The sequence below is a fragment of the Moschus berezovskii genome, chromosome 14, assembly GCF_049115385.1.
Source record: "Moschus berezovskii isolate FMDL1 chromosome 14, NW_MosBer_1.0, whole genome shotgun sequence".
Classification (NCBI taxonomy): Eukaryota; Metazoa; Chordata; class Mammalia; order Artiodactyla; family Moschidae; genus Moschus; species Moschus berezovskii.
The window spans coordinates 19,210,000-19,222,253 of record NC_142473.1 but is presented as its reverse complement, the minus strand read 5'-3'; positions in this window follow the sequence as shown (position 1 = coordinate 19,222,253).

Genomic DNA, 12,254 nt, shown 5'->3' with positions numbered 1-12,254 from the left:
CTTCTGCAAATGTTTCAGCTTATATCTTTGTTTTCCTTTCCCTAATTTCTTTCAGGTTAAGCCATCCAATTTCTTGAATTGAGTGTTTCAGTTCAGTTCAGTCGCTCAGGTGTGTCCGACTCTGCAACCCCATGAATCACAGCACGCCAGGCCTCCCTGTCCATCATCAACTCCCAGAGTTCACTCAAACTCACCTCCATCGAGTTGGTGATGCCATTCAGCCATCTCATTCTCTGTTGTCCCCTTCTTCTCCTGCACCCAATCCCCCCCCAGCATCAGAGTCTTTTCCAGTGAGTCAGCTCTTCACATGAGGTGGGCAAATTATTGGAGTTTCAGCTTTAGCATCAGTCCTTCCAATGAACACCCAGGACTGATCTCCTTTAGAATGGACTGGTTGGATCTCCTTGCAGTCCAAGGGACTCTCAAGAGTCTTCTCCAGCATTGCAGTTCAAAAGCATCAATTCTTTGGCGATCAGCTTTCTTCACAGTCCAACTCTCACATCCATACATGACCACTGGAAAAACCATAGCCTTGACTAGACAGACCTTGGTTGGCAAAGTAATGTCTCTGCTTTTGAATATGCTATCTAGGTTGGTCATAACTTTCCTTCCAAGGAGTAAGTGTCTTATAATTTCGTGGCTTAACTCATTTATTTTCAGACTTGCTTAATTTCCTTTTAGTTCAGTTAGATATTTCTCTTTTTCTGTCTTATGATTTGCCCTAATTAATTATTTTTAATTTTTAGCTTTATTACTCTATAATTTACATATAAAATTGTAAAATATCAAGATTTGATTGTGGTGATTTGATATACATTGTGAAAGGATTCTCCCTGGCATCTAGGTAACACAATTACCTCATATATTTCTTTTATTTGGCTGTGCCACACAACCTGTGGGATCTCAGTACTCTGACAAGTGGTTGAACCAGTTCCCCCTGCATCGGAAACCAGGAGTCTTAACTATTGCACCACCTGGGAAGTCTTATTTACTTTTTTGGTAAGAACATTTACTCCTACTCTTCTAGAAAATTTTAATTCTATATTACAGTGTTATCAACTATACTCACATGTTTTACATTCAATCCTCAGACTTTGTTTTTGTACACCTTTACCCTCCCTTACCTGCCCCCTTCTCACCCGCTTTTCTTCTCTGGTTCCGAAAGATTTACTTTTTAAGGGTCCACTTATAAATGATGCCATGCCATATTGTCTTTTTCTGCCTTATTTCACTTGGAATAATACCCTCCAATTTCATCCATGTTGTTGCAAATGATGAAATTTCATTTTTGTGTGTGTTGCTGAGTAGTATTCCATTATATATATAATTTCATATATATGTATATACACACACACACCCCATATCTTCTGTATCCATTCAGTCACTGATGGACACTTTGGTTGCTTGCATATCTCAGCTATTATAAGTAATGTATCAAAAATATGGGAGTGCAGATATCTCTTTGATATTCTGTTTTTATTTCCGTTGGATATATACCCAGAAATGAGACTGCTGGATCATATGATAGTCCTCTTTCACTTTCATCAAGAGGCTTTTTAGTTCCTCTTCACTTTCTGCCATAAGGGTGTTTTCATCTGCATATCTGAGGTTATTGATATTTCTCCCGGCAATCTTGATTCCAGCTGGTGCTTCTTCCAGCCCAGCGTTCCTTATGATGTACTCTGCATATAAGTTAAATAAGCAGGGTGACAATATACAACCTTGACGTACTCCTTTTCCTATTTGGAACCAGTCTGTTGTTCCATGACCTTGGACTGCAAGGAGATCCAACCAGTCCATTCTGGAGGAGATCAATCCTGGGTGTTCATTGGAAGGACTGATGCTAAAGCTGAAACTCCAATACTTTGGCCCCCTTATGCGACGAGTTGACTCACTGGAAAAGACTCTGATGCTGGGAGGGATTGGGGGTGGGAGAAGGGGACGACAGAGAATGAGATGGTTGGATGGCATCACCGACTTGATGGACATGAGTTTGAGTGAACTCCGGGAGTTGGTGATGGACAGGGAGGCCTGGCGTGCTGTGATTCATGGGGTCGCAAAGAGTTGGACATGACTGAGCGACTAAACTGAACTGAACTATTTTCAAATATCCTGTATTTTCTTTAGGTTTGGCTTTGAAACCTCCATGAAGACACTTCACCACCGTAAACTGAGAAACTGCCAGGCGCTCAAGCCTGTGAATCCGGGGCGGCCTCCGAAGAATTTACATCCCCAACCAAAGAAAATCACAGAGCTGCAGGCCGAGGCAGGACTTGGTTCAGGGAGCAGTCCCCTCCGGGAAACACCCTCTTTCCTTTGGCTACAGAATACAGACGAGGGTGGATTGTCCTTCTGGGGGATCAACAGGCTGGAAAACATACCACCTCGTTGGTTTAAAGGTTCTAGTCTGAGTCACTGCCCCTCAGACACAGCAAAACCGAGCGCGGGGCGGGAGGCCGGAGCGCCCTGCGGAGCTGCGCTCCGGCCGGGTGGGTCGCGCCGCGCCGGGAGCCCTGGGGCGCCCGCGGCTTGGGCTTCGGGCCGCGGTGCCCGCCGCGCAGATCCTTTGCGCAAGTCTCCGCGCCTCCCGGGGGCCACACGTTCTTCCTCCGCCCCCCAGTCCGCGGAGGCCGCCCCGGCCTGCAGCTCCCCGCAGCCGAGCCTGACTCCACCGTCTACCCCAGGCCCACCCGGCAGGGATCGCCCCAGAAATGGCAGGTGCGGGTCTCTTCAGTGTCCTTGGGAAGAGGGGCCCAGGGAAGCGACTGTCCCAGCCCGGGTTAGGAGGAGCCTCTCCTTAGACATGGCGCACGCCTCTCTGGAGCTTGAAGCTCAGTTCTTGTTTGCCGACGCCCCTTCGATGGACAGCCCTGCCCTGCTGAGCCCTCGGCTCCAGCATCCTGCTAAGGCTTCTGGATGCTGCTGTGCTCCTGATCTTCAACCCTTGGGTCCCCCTTTGGATCCTGGAAATCCAATGCACCCCGGGCCGTGCCTGCGCTCTCTGGAGGGTATTGCAGCTGGTGTCCTTGCCGGCGCCCCCTTGATTCCTCCCAACGTCAGTGAGACTCTGACCGCGTTCCCCAGAGACGCTGCTAGGAACTGCAGGGCCCCCATAAACTTGTGTGAGGTGGTAAGGTTGGACCACTCTTACGCCTCTAAGAGTCTGGCACCAGCTGCAGAGGCCAGAGTCTCCAGCACCCTTGACTGTGATCCCCTGGGGCTAAAGCTAGAGGCACTTGCATCTCTTGAGTCCTGGGGCGAGTTCTCCACCAGCGGATGGTCTTCAATCTGTGAGCCCATGGCTACTGAAGGATTTGCCAAATGTGACTCTCGGGGATTTTTTTCTGACTTTGTGTCTGTCTGCTTAGTTGCTCAGGCCCCTCCAACTCTTTGTGACCTCACGGACAGTAGCCCATCAGGCTCCTCTGTCCATGGGATTCTCCAGGCAAGGATATTGGAGTGGGTTGCTACTCCCTTCTCCAACAGATCTTCCTGACCCAGGAACTGAACCCAGGTCTCCTGTATTACAGACAGATTCTTTACTGTTTGAACCACCAGGGAAACCCTTTGTAACTATATTGATATTTATTAAAGCTGTTATCCTGATATATATCCACAAAACAAAGAAAGGTAAAATCCGTAATGTATGTTTTTAAATTCAGCATTATCTCTTAAAGGAAAGTGACCTTTCAAGAACTAGTCCACTCTTTTGCCTAGTATAACTTCCTTATTACACTCCCTTCTGCCTACATTTTTTAAAAAAATTATTTTGTACAGCTTTTTGGTGCCTTCTGCTAGACTGAAGGCTGCCAAGTTTGAATTGTATTTTGCATAAGTAAACTCTTCAATTTTTAAATATGCCTCAGTTTATCTTTCAACAATCTAAAACAGAGTAATCCAGAAAAGTTAAAAGTAAATGAATCAACAAAATTATACTAAGAAAAATACAAACAGAAAGCAGAAGTCATGAATTTAGTATCAGACAAAACAGAATTGAATCTCAAAGGTATATGAAAGGGCTCTAAAGGCTATATCTCACCATAAAGGTATAACAGTCATGAATGCCCATGCAACTTTGATAAAGTTTAAATTATAGAACGTCAAACAAGTTGGAAGAAACATTAAAAATAGGAGAATTTAAATTACTTAATGTGATGTTTTGATTTATATGAAATATATGTTTAGTCCTCATCTCAGTTTCTGATTGATAGCTTCTAAAACCCTTGGAATTTCCTAAGTAAACAGAGTTAGGTTTTATGATTTTGAGCCTTTACTGTGGTAGCTGTTAAACTGCCCCTAGGTCACTTAAGGATGGGGGCTGGTTGCTAGGGGAACCAAGCCTGCAATTAGAGGATAGGAATTTTTCAGCCCCACCCTAGACTTTCAAGGAGGAGGAGGGGCTTGAAGTTTAGCCAATCACCAATGGCCAATCATTTAATTAATCATGCATATGTAATAAAACCTCCATAACCAACCCGCCAAAAAAGGACAAAGTTTGGGAAACTGCTGGGTCAGTAAACCTTTAGAGAATTGGGGGCAGTATTGCACCTAGAGAGGGCCTGGAACCCCCTTTCACCTTATGTTGTGCAAGGGAGGGAAAAACTGGACAGACTTACGGATGTAGAAAACTTCAACAGCATTAACCATAAGGTAGAATGTCTGTATCTGATAATAGAGGACACCCTTTAGTCAATACAAAAGGATCGATCACAAAATTTGACAATACATTTAGGTGAATAGAAAACACTAATAAATTCTGAAGTAAGAAAGAAGGTCAAACTCTAATTATCCCGCAATAAAACTAGAAATTAACTGTAAAAATCAGGAAATACAGAGGTCTTTCCTGGAAATTCAAAAATTCTCAACTAAAAGACCTGTAGGTTAGAGGGATATAAACCACAATAGCTCAATTCCCTGGAGACAAGGACATAGAATAAATATTTGTTAACTGTATAAACGGGCTTTCCTGGTAGCTCAGCTGGTAAAGAATTAGGCTTCCGTGGTAGCTCAGCCAGTAAAGAATCTGCTTGCAATGTGGGAGACATGGGCTCAGTCTCTGGGTTGGGAAGATTCCCTGGAGGAGGGCATGGCAACCCACTCCAGTATTCTTGCCTGAAGAATCCCCATGGATGGAGGAGCCTGGGGGGGCTACAGTCCATGGGGCTGCAGAGTCACATGACTGGGCAACTAAGCACAGCACATAGCAAATATATAAACTCTGCAACCAGACTGCCTGAGTTTGAATCCCAGCTTCCCTCTTACCAGTTTGTAAGAATTATTGCTTGCTGAATTATTTAACTTCATGCTGAATCAGTTTCCTCACTTGTGAAATGAGATAGTAATAGTACTTACCTGATACATTTCTATGAATCAGTATTTGTAAGATCTGTGATGGATACCTGGGACATAAGCATGACTGGAGTGTTTTTAGATATAAAAATGAATGAAATACATAAGAATATATGAGATTCAATTGAAATAGTAATGGGGAAAATTTATAGGCTTAATTTTTTTAATCAATAAAATTAAAAGAATGAAATTAAATTGACTTTGCTCCTGTCTCAAAGTTAGGAAAAAACAAACAGAAAGAAAGTAGCTGGAAGGAATAAATAAATATATATTCAGAAATAAATGAATTAGAAAAATTATAATATAACTAAATCAACAAAAAGCTCAACTGGATACTTTTTAAGGAAAAATTAATTAACTAAAACAGATTTCAGAAGAGATAGAAAAGCTAAGATATAAATTTCCAAGTAAGACATGCAGAAAGATGTCAAAAGGTATGCCTCTTCAAAAATCACTAGTATTAGGTAGTTACGCGGGGGAAGTGTGTGAAACCTTTAACCCATGGATCTTTTCAAACCAATTTAGGCATTCAAAAAGAAGAAAAAATTCAAAGTTTTACAGTAAGCATAATATTGATAGAAAAACCTAACAAATTATTTAATGAAAGTAATAAACAAAAGTTATTTGTGAATATCAATGTTAAAGTTTTAAATTAAAACTAGCTGTACTGTGCTCAATTGCTTCAGCCATTTCCGACTCTTTGTGGCCCCATGGACCATAGCCCCCCATGCTCCTCTGTCCATGGGGATTCTCCAGGCAAGAATAATGGAGTGGGCCTCCATGCTGTCCTCCAGGGGATCTTCCTGACCCAGGGATCGAACCAGCCTCTCCTGCCTTGTAGGCAGATTCTTTACCACTGAGCCACCACCAAAGCTCTAAAATTAGATGAAAGTGAAAGTCACTCAGTAGTGTCTGACTCTTTGTGACCCCATAGACTGTAGCCCACCAGGCTACTCTGTCCGTAGAATTCTCCAGGCCAGAATACTGGGGTGAGTAGCCATTCCCTTCTCCACGGGATCTTCCCAACCCAGACTGAATTCAGGTCTCCTGCATTGCAGGCAGATTCTTCACCATCTGAGCCACCAGGTTTTAAATTAAAATTAGCTTAGTTGTGTCCAACTCTTCGCAACCCAATGGACATTAGCCCACCAGGTTCCTTTGTCCATGGGATTTTTCAGGTAAGAATATTGGAGCGGGTTGCCATTTCCTTCTCCAGGGGATCTTCCTGACCCCATGTTGAACCCACGTCTCCTGTGAGGCCTGCATTGGCAGGCTCATTCTTTACCACTTCAATACCTGAGAAGCCCCTATTTAGAGAATAGCAATGATTAAATGTTTATTGCAGGGAAACAATGACGGTTTAAAATAAGGAAACATAATATGACTAATAGATCCAAGAAGGAAAGTTATATGATCGCTTTCATAAATTCAAATGGACATATGACAGAATTCAACACTCGGTTCTGTTTAAGACATAGCCCCACTGAATATTTCCTTAAACTGAAAACATTTCCTCTGTTTATCTAGTTAAATATTTTATCCCCAAAGCCAGCATTTTGGTTAAGCGGGAAATAATTGAGACATTTCTGCCAGTAATTAGAATTAGAGGTATTAACCAATGCAAAATATTAGAGTTATAAGTGATGGAAAGGAAGAAACAATATTTCCTTTTATTAAAATTGGTATGAAAACCTTGGTTCCTGGAAAACTCAAGAAAGCAGCTATTTACAACTATCTTTTTTTCTCCTACTCTTGACCCTCAGTTCAGTTAAGTTCAGTCGCTCAGTTGTGTCTAACTCTTTGCGACACCATGAATCACAGCATGCCAGGCCTCCCTGTCCATCACGAACTCCCTGAGTTCACTCAAGCTCATGTCCACAGAGTCGGTGATGTCATCCAGCCATCTCATTCTCTGTTGTCCCCTTCTCCTCCCACCCCCAATCCCTCCCAGTATCAGAGTCTTTTCCAGTGAGTCAACTCTTAGCATGAGATGGCCAAAGTATTGGAGTTTCAGCTTTAGCATCAGTCCTTCCAATGAACACCCAGGACTGATCTCCTTTAGAATGGACTGGTTGGATCTCCTTGCAGTCCAAGGGACTCTCAAGAGTCTTCTCCAGCACCACAGTTCAAAAGCATCAATTCTTCGGTGCTCAGCTTTCTTCACAGTCCAACTCTCACAGCAGGGCTCATTGCTGCCTAGATTTTACTTCTTGGGACTTTTTACCAATGGTGAAGGGCACTTCTGCATGGAAGAGGCAGACATTAATCTTCCTAAATCAAGAGATTTAGGGATTGAATCAGAACTCAGGACTTTTTGTCCATGTAAAATGAGTAAAAATAAAAGCAAAGAAGGGCCAGACTTTCAGAAAGTCTCATTTGGGTAAATTGTTGGGCACTACTGTGTGCAAAAGGGTAGTCAGAGTTGGTTCATGAGTAGGATTCCTAAAATCAAGATTTCAGGAAAGGTCAGATAACAAGGGTGACTTAGTTGGGGTAAGGAGGATAATCATTTAAGGAAGGAGAGGAGGTAAAGAAACTGAGAGGCCACCTTGCTGAACAGTGTAAGAAATGTCCAGAGATCTTTCACATTTTTCTTGCTTATGTCAATGGTCACCCATATGCAGTCAGTACTTCAAACTTTCTACCTCTCCTGGAACTTCCGTTTCATCACTTCTTTCTCTTTTGGCAGGTGATGATGACTCCCACTGACCAGGCAAGAGCCCCTTATTGTCCCACACCTCTCTGATCTTCTGCAGCTCACTATCGATGGTATAAGATTACTTCACCGAGCACAGACAATATGCCAGGCACCGCACCAAGCCTTAAGATCCGCACAATACATAAACTCACTCTATGAAGTAGAAGCTACTCATACTCTCTTTAAAGAGATGAAGATATAGAATATAGAGAAATTGGATACAATACTTAAGGTCTCCATGTAGTAAATGTTGGGCTGAATATTCAAATCCAGCTTATTGATTAAGCCTATTTCTGCATTTGAATGATCTGCCCTATGGAAATAAACCTCTTTTCAGGAAGGTCTAAGTCTTGATTGACTTTTATATTCCCCATTGAGCCTGTTGTGTTACCTTAAGCATAGTGGTCACTCGCTTCATATTCATTTGAATAAATGATTAAGTTAAATCATCTAGCTATCATTTCTTATCTTTTTCTCTCCTTACTAAACATGTCTCTGAGTCCTCACCTTTCAATCTTTCTATGGCTTTCAATTTTAGGTTTAATTCTATTTTGAATTTTAGTGAGAAGTCATGGGATTGAATTAGGATATGTCTGATTGAATTAAAATATTTTGGCCTATCAGATCATTCTCTTTTATTTTGAGGATAGCTCCATGTGGCTCAGTGGTAAAGAACCTGCCTGCCAAGCAGGAGACTCAGGTTCTATCCCTGGGTGGGGAAGATCCCCCGGAGAAGGAACTGGCATTTCTCTCTAGTATTCTTGCCTGGGGAATCCCATGGACAGAGGGGCCTGGCGGGCTACAGTCCATGGGGTCACCAAGAGTTGGACACAACTTAGTTACTGAGCACGAACTAAACACCACTGACTGAGAAAGTGTTTTCCGGGACTGGGAGAAAACATTTTATGGAGCTGGGAGTGTCTCATTTGAAATTAGGATTTGAGCTTGGTGGGAGATTTGCTGCCTAATTGTATTCTTATTTTCTTGCTAAATGTGTGAAACTGACAGGGAGAAGCTTTTCTGTTAAAAGTTTAAAGCGTTTGTTTTTCAGTTGTTTTCAGTTTGTTTTTCAGTTTCAGTATAAACATCTTTTATAATTTCTACATCAGAAGCTGTGATAAATGGAGTTATTTCTCATAGATTGAAAAAAAGTATATATGTGTATATATACATGAAAACCCCAAATACATATATTTACACATGAATATACATAAATATGTGTGTAACACACAGTTGTCTCATGAGTGATAGCTAGTTTTGCTATGTTGTCAAGTTAAATGCTTTACGAACAGATCTGTATCAGGCAAAATATTTTCTTCTTACGGCCAACTGAAGGAGTGGACCAGAGTTAGAGTTGAATGGTTTTGGAAGGTGCTGAGGAATTGGAAAGGAACGGTGCTGAGTGAATCCAGTTTTTGATGGGACACAGACGCAGACCATCAGTCCATGCTTCTTCATTTTGAGGTTGAGTCCAAAGGGGAAAGCATGTTTCTGGCTCTTGAAAAATGTTCATGTGAAGTCAGGATTTCACATTTATTGAACAGTTGCCTGTTTAGTCCTCCACTCTTATTTCTTATTTAAATAAAAAGTATGTAAAAGAAATTAAGGCAGGAACTATTTAGAGATGGAGTTGTTGTTGTTGGGCTTCCCTGGTGTTTCAGACAGTAAAGAGTCTGCCTGCAGTACAGGAGACCCAGCAGACATGGGCTCGATCCCTGGATCAGGAAGATCCCCTGGAGAAGGAAATGGCAACCCACTCCAGTATTCTTGCCGAGAGAACTCCAGGGACAGAGGGGCCTGGTGGGCTACAGTCCGTGGGGTCATACAGAGTCGGACACAACTGACACTTTCCCTGTTGTTGTTGTTCAGTCACTAAGTCATGTCCGACTCTTTGCAACCATCTGGAGTTTGCTTAAACTCATGTCTATTGAGTCCATGGTGCCATTAAAATTTTTTAAATCTTTAATTTTTATTTTGGTGATTAAATTTTTAAAAGTTTTATCAAGCGATCTTTTTATGTTCCAGTTTCAAAGAAATATTTTCAATCAAAATACTTTCTTTTAGTGAAATGATAACAAACTGAGGTTTGCTAGCAGTGGAACGTGCTGCACTCAATATGCCAGCAGATTTGGAAAACTCAGCAGTGGCCACAGGGCTGGAAAAGGTCAGTTTTCCAATCCCAAAGAAAGGCAATGCCAGAGAATGCTCAAACTACCACACAATTGCACTCATCACACATGTTAGTAAAGTCATGCTCAAAATTCTCCAAGCCAGACTTCAATAGTACATGAATCGTGAACTTCCAGATGTTCAAGCTGGTTCTAGAGAAGGCAGAGGAACCAGAGATCAAATTGTCAATATCCGTTGGATCATTGAAAAAGCACAAGAATTCCAGAAAAACCTCTACTTCTGCTTGATCGATTATGCCAAAGCCTTTGACTGTGTGGATCACAACAAACTCTGGAAATGCTTCAAGAAATGGGCATACCAGACACCTTAGCTACCTCTTGAGAAATCTGCATGCAGGTCAAGAAGCAACAGTTAGAACTGGACATGGAACAATAGACTGGTTCCAAGTAGGGAAAGGAGTACGTCAAGGCTACATATTGTCACCCTGCTTATTAAGTTTATATGCAGAGTACATCATGAGAAACACTGGGCTGGAAGAAGCACAAGCTGGAATCAAGATTTCTGGGAGAAATATCAACAGCCTCAGATATGCAGATAACACCATCCTCATGGCAGAAAGTGAAGAAGAACTAAAGAGCCTCTTGATGAAAGTGAAAGATGAGAGTGAAAAAGTTGGCTTAAGACTCAACATTCAGAAAACGAAGATCATGGCATCTGGTCCCATCACTTCATGGCAAATAGGTGGGGAAACAGTGGAAACAGTGACAGACTTTATTTTTTCCAGCTCCAAAATCACTGCAGGTGGTGACTGCAGCCGTGAAATTAAAAGATGTTTGCTCTTTGGAAGAAAAGTTATGACCAACCTAGACAGCATATTAAAAAGCAGAGACATTACTTTGCCAACGAATGTCCATCTAGTCAAAGCCATGGTTTTTCCAGTAGTTATGTATGGATGTGAGAGTTGGACTATAAAGAAAGCTGAGCACCAAAGAATTGATGCTTCTGAACTGTGGTGCTGGAGAAGACTGTTGAGAGTCCCTTGGACTGCAAGGAGATTCAACCAGTTCATCCTAAAGGAAATCAGTCCTAAAGGACTGATGCTGAAGCTGAAACTCCAATACTTTGGCCACCTGATGCGAAGAGCTGACTCATCTGAAAAGACCCTGATGCTGGGAAAGATTGAGGGCAGGAGGAGAAGGGGCAACATAGGATGAGATGGTTGGATGGCATCACTTACTCAGTGGACATGAGTTTGAGTAAACTCCGGGAGTTGGTGATGGTTAGGGAGGCCTGGTGTACTGCAGTCCATGGGGTCGCAAACAGTCGGACATGACTGAGTGAACTGACTAAACTGCAAAGAACAGTTTTGAGTCTGTGATTGCTCTGCTGACAATGGAATTATATCAGAGCTGACTGAATGAAATTATTCCCTCAATCATATCCATAATATAAATTTTCGCTAATCTTTTAAAAATTAAAATTCTGTTTCCTTTGTGAGAGGAACTGCTGACTCTAGGATTCAGTTCCTGAAGGAACTGGAAAGTTGGGAGATATTTTTATAATTTCAGTTCCTTGGAGTTCAGATAAGAACTGTTGGTGGTGAGTGACATATTGGGAGGTTTTGCTGTTATTGTAGAGTTTCCCTGGTGACTCAGAGATAAAAAGTCTGCCTGCCAATACAGGAGACAAGGGTTCCATCTTTGGGTTGGGAAGATGTGCTAGACAAGGAAACGGCAACCCACTCCAGTATTCCTGCCTGGGAAATCACATGGACACAGGAGCCTACTGGGCTATAGTCCTTGGAGTCCCCAAAGAGATCGACATGACTTAGCAACTAAGCAAAACAACGGTTGTAGTACTTAATGCTTTTGTTTTCTATGATGATTCACATGGATCTCTAGAAACTTCAGCTACATGCAGAATCAGTTCAGTTCAGTTCAGCCGCTCAGTTGTGTCCGACTCTTTGCAACCCCATGGACTGCAGCACACCAGGCCTCCCTGTCCATCACCATCTCCAAGAGTTTACTCAAATTCATGTCCATCGAGTCAGTGATGCCATCCAACCATCTCATCCTCT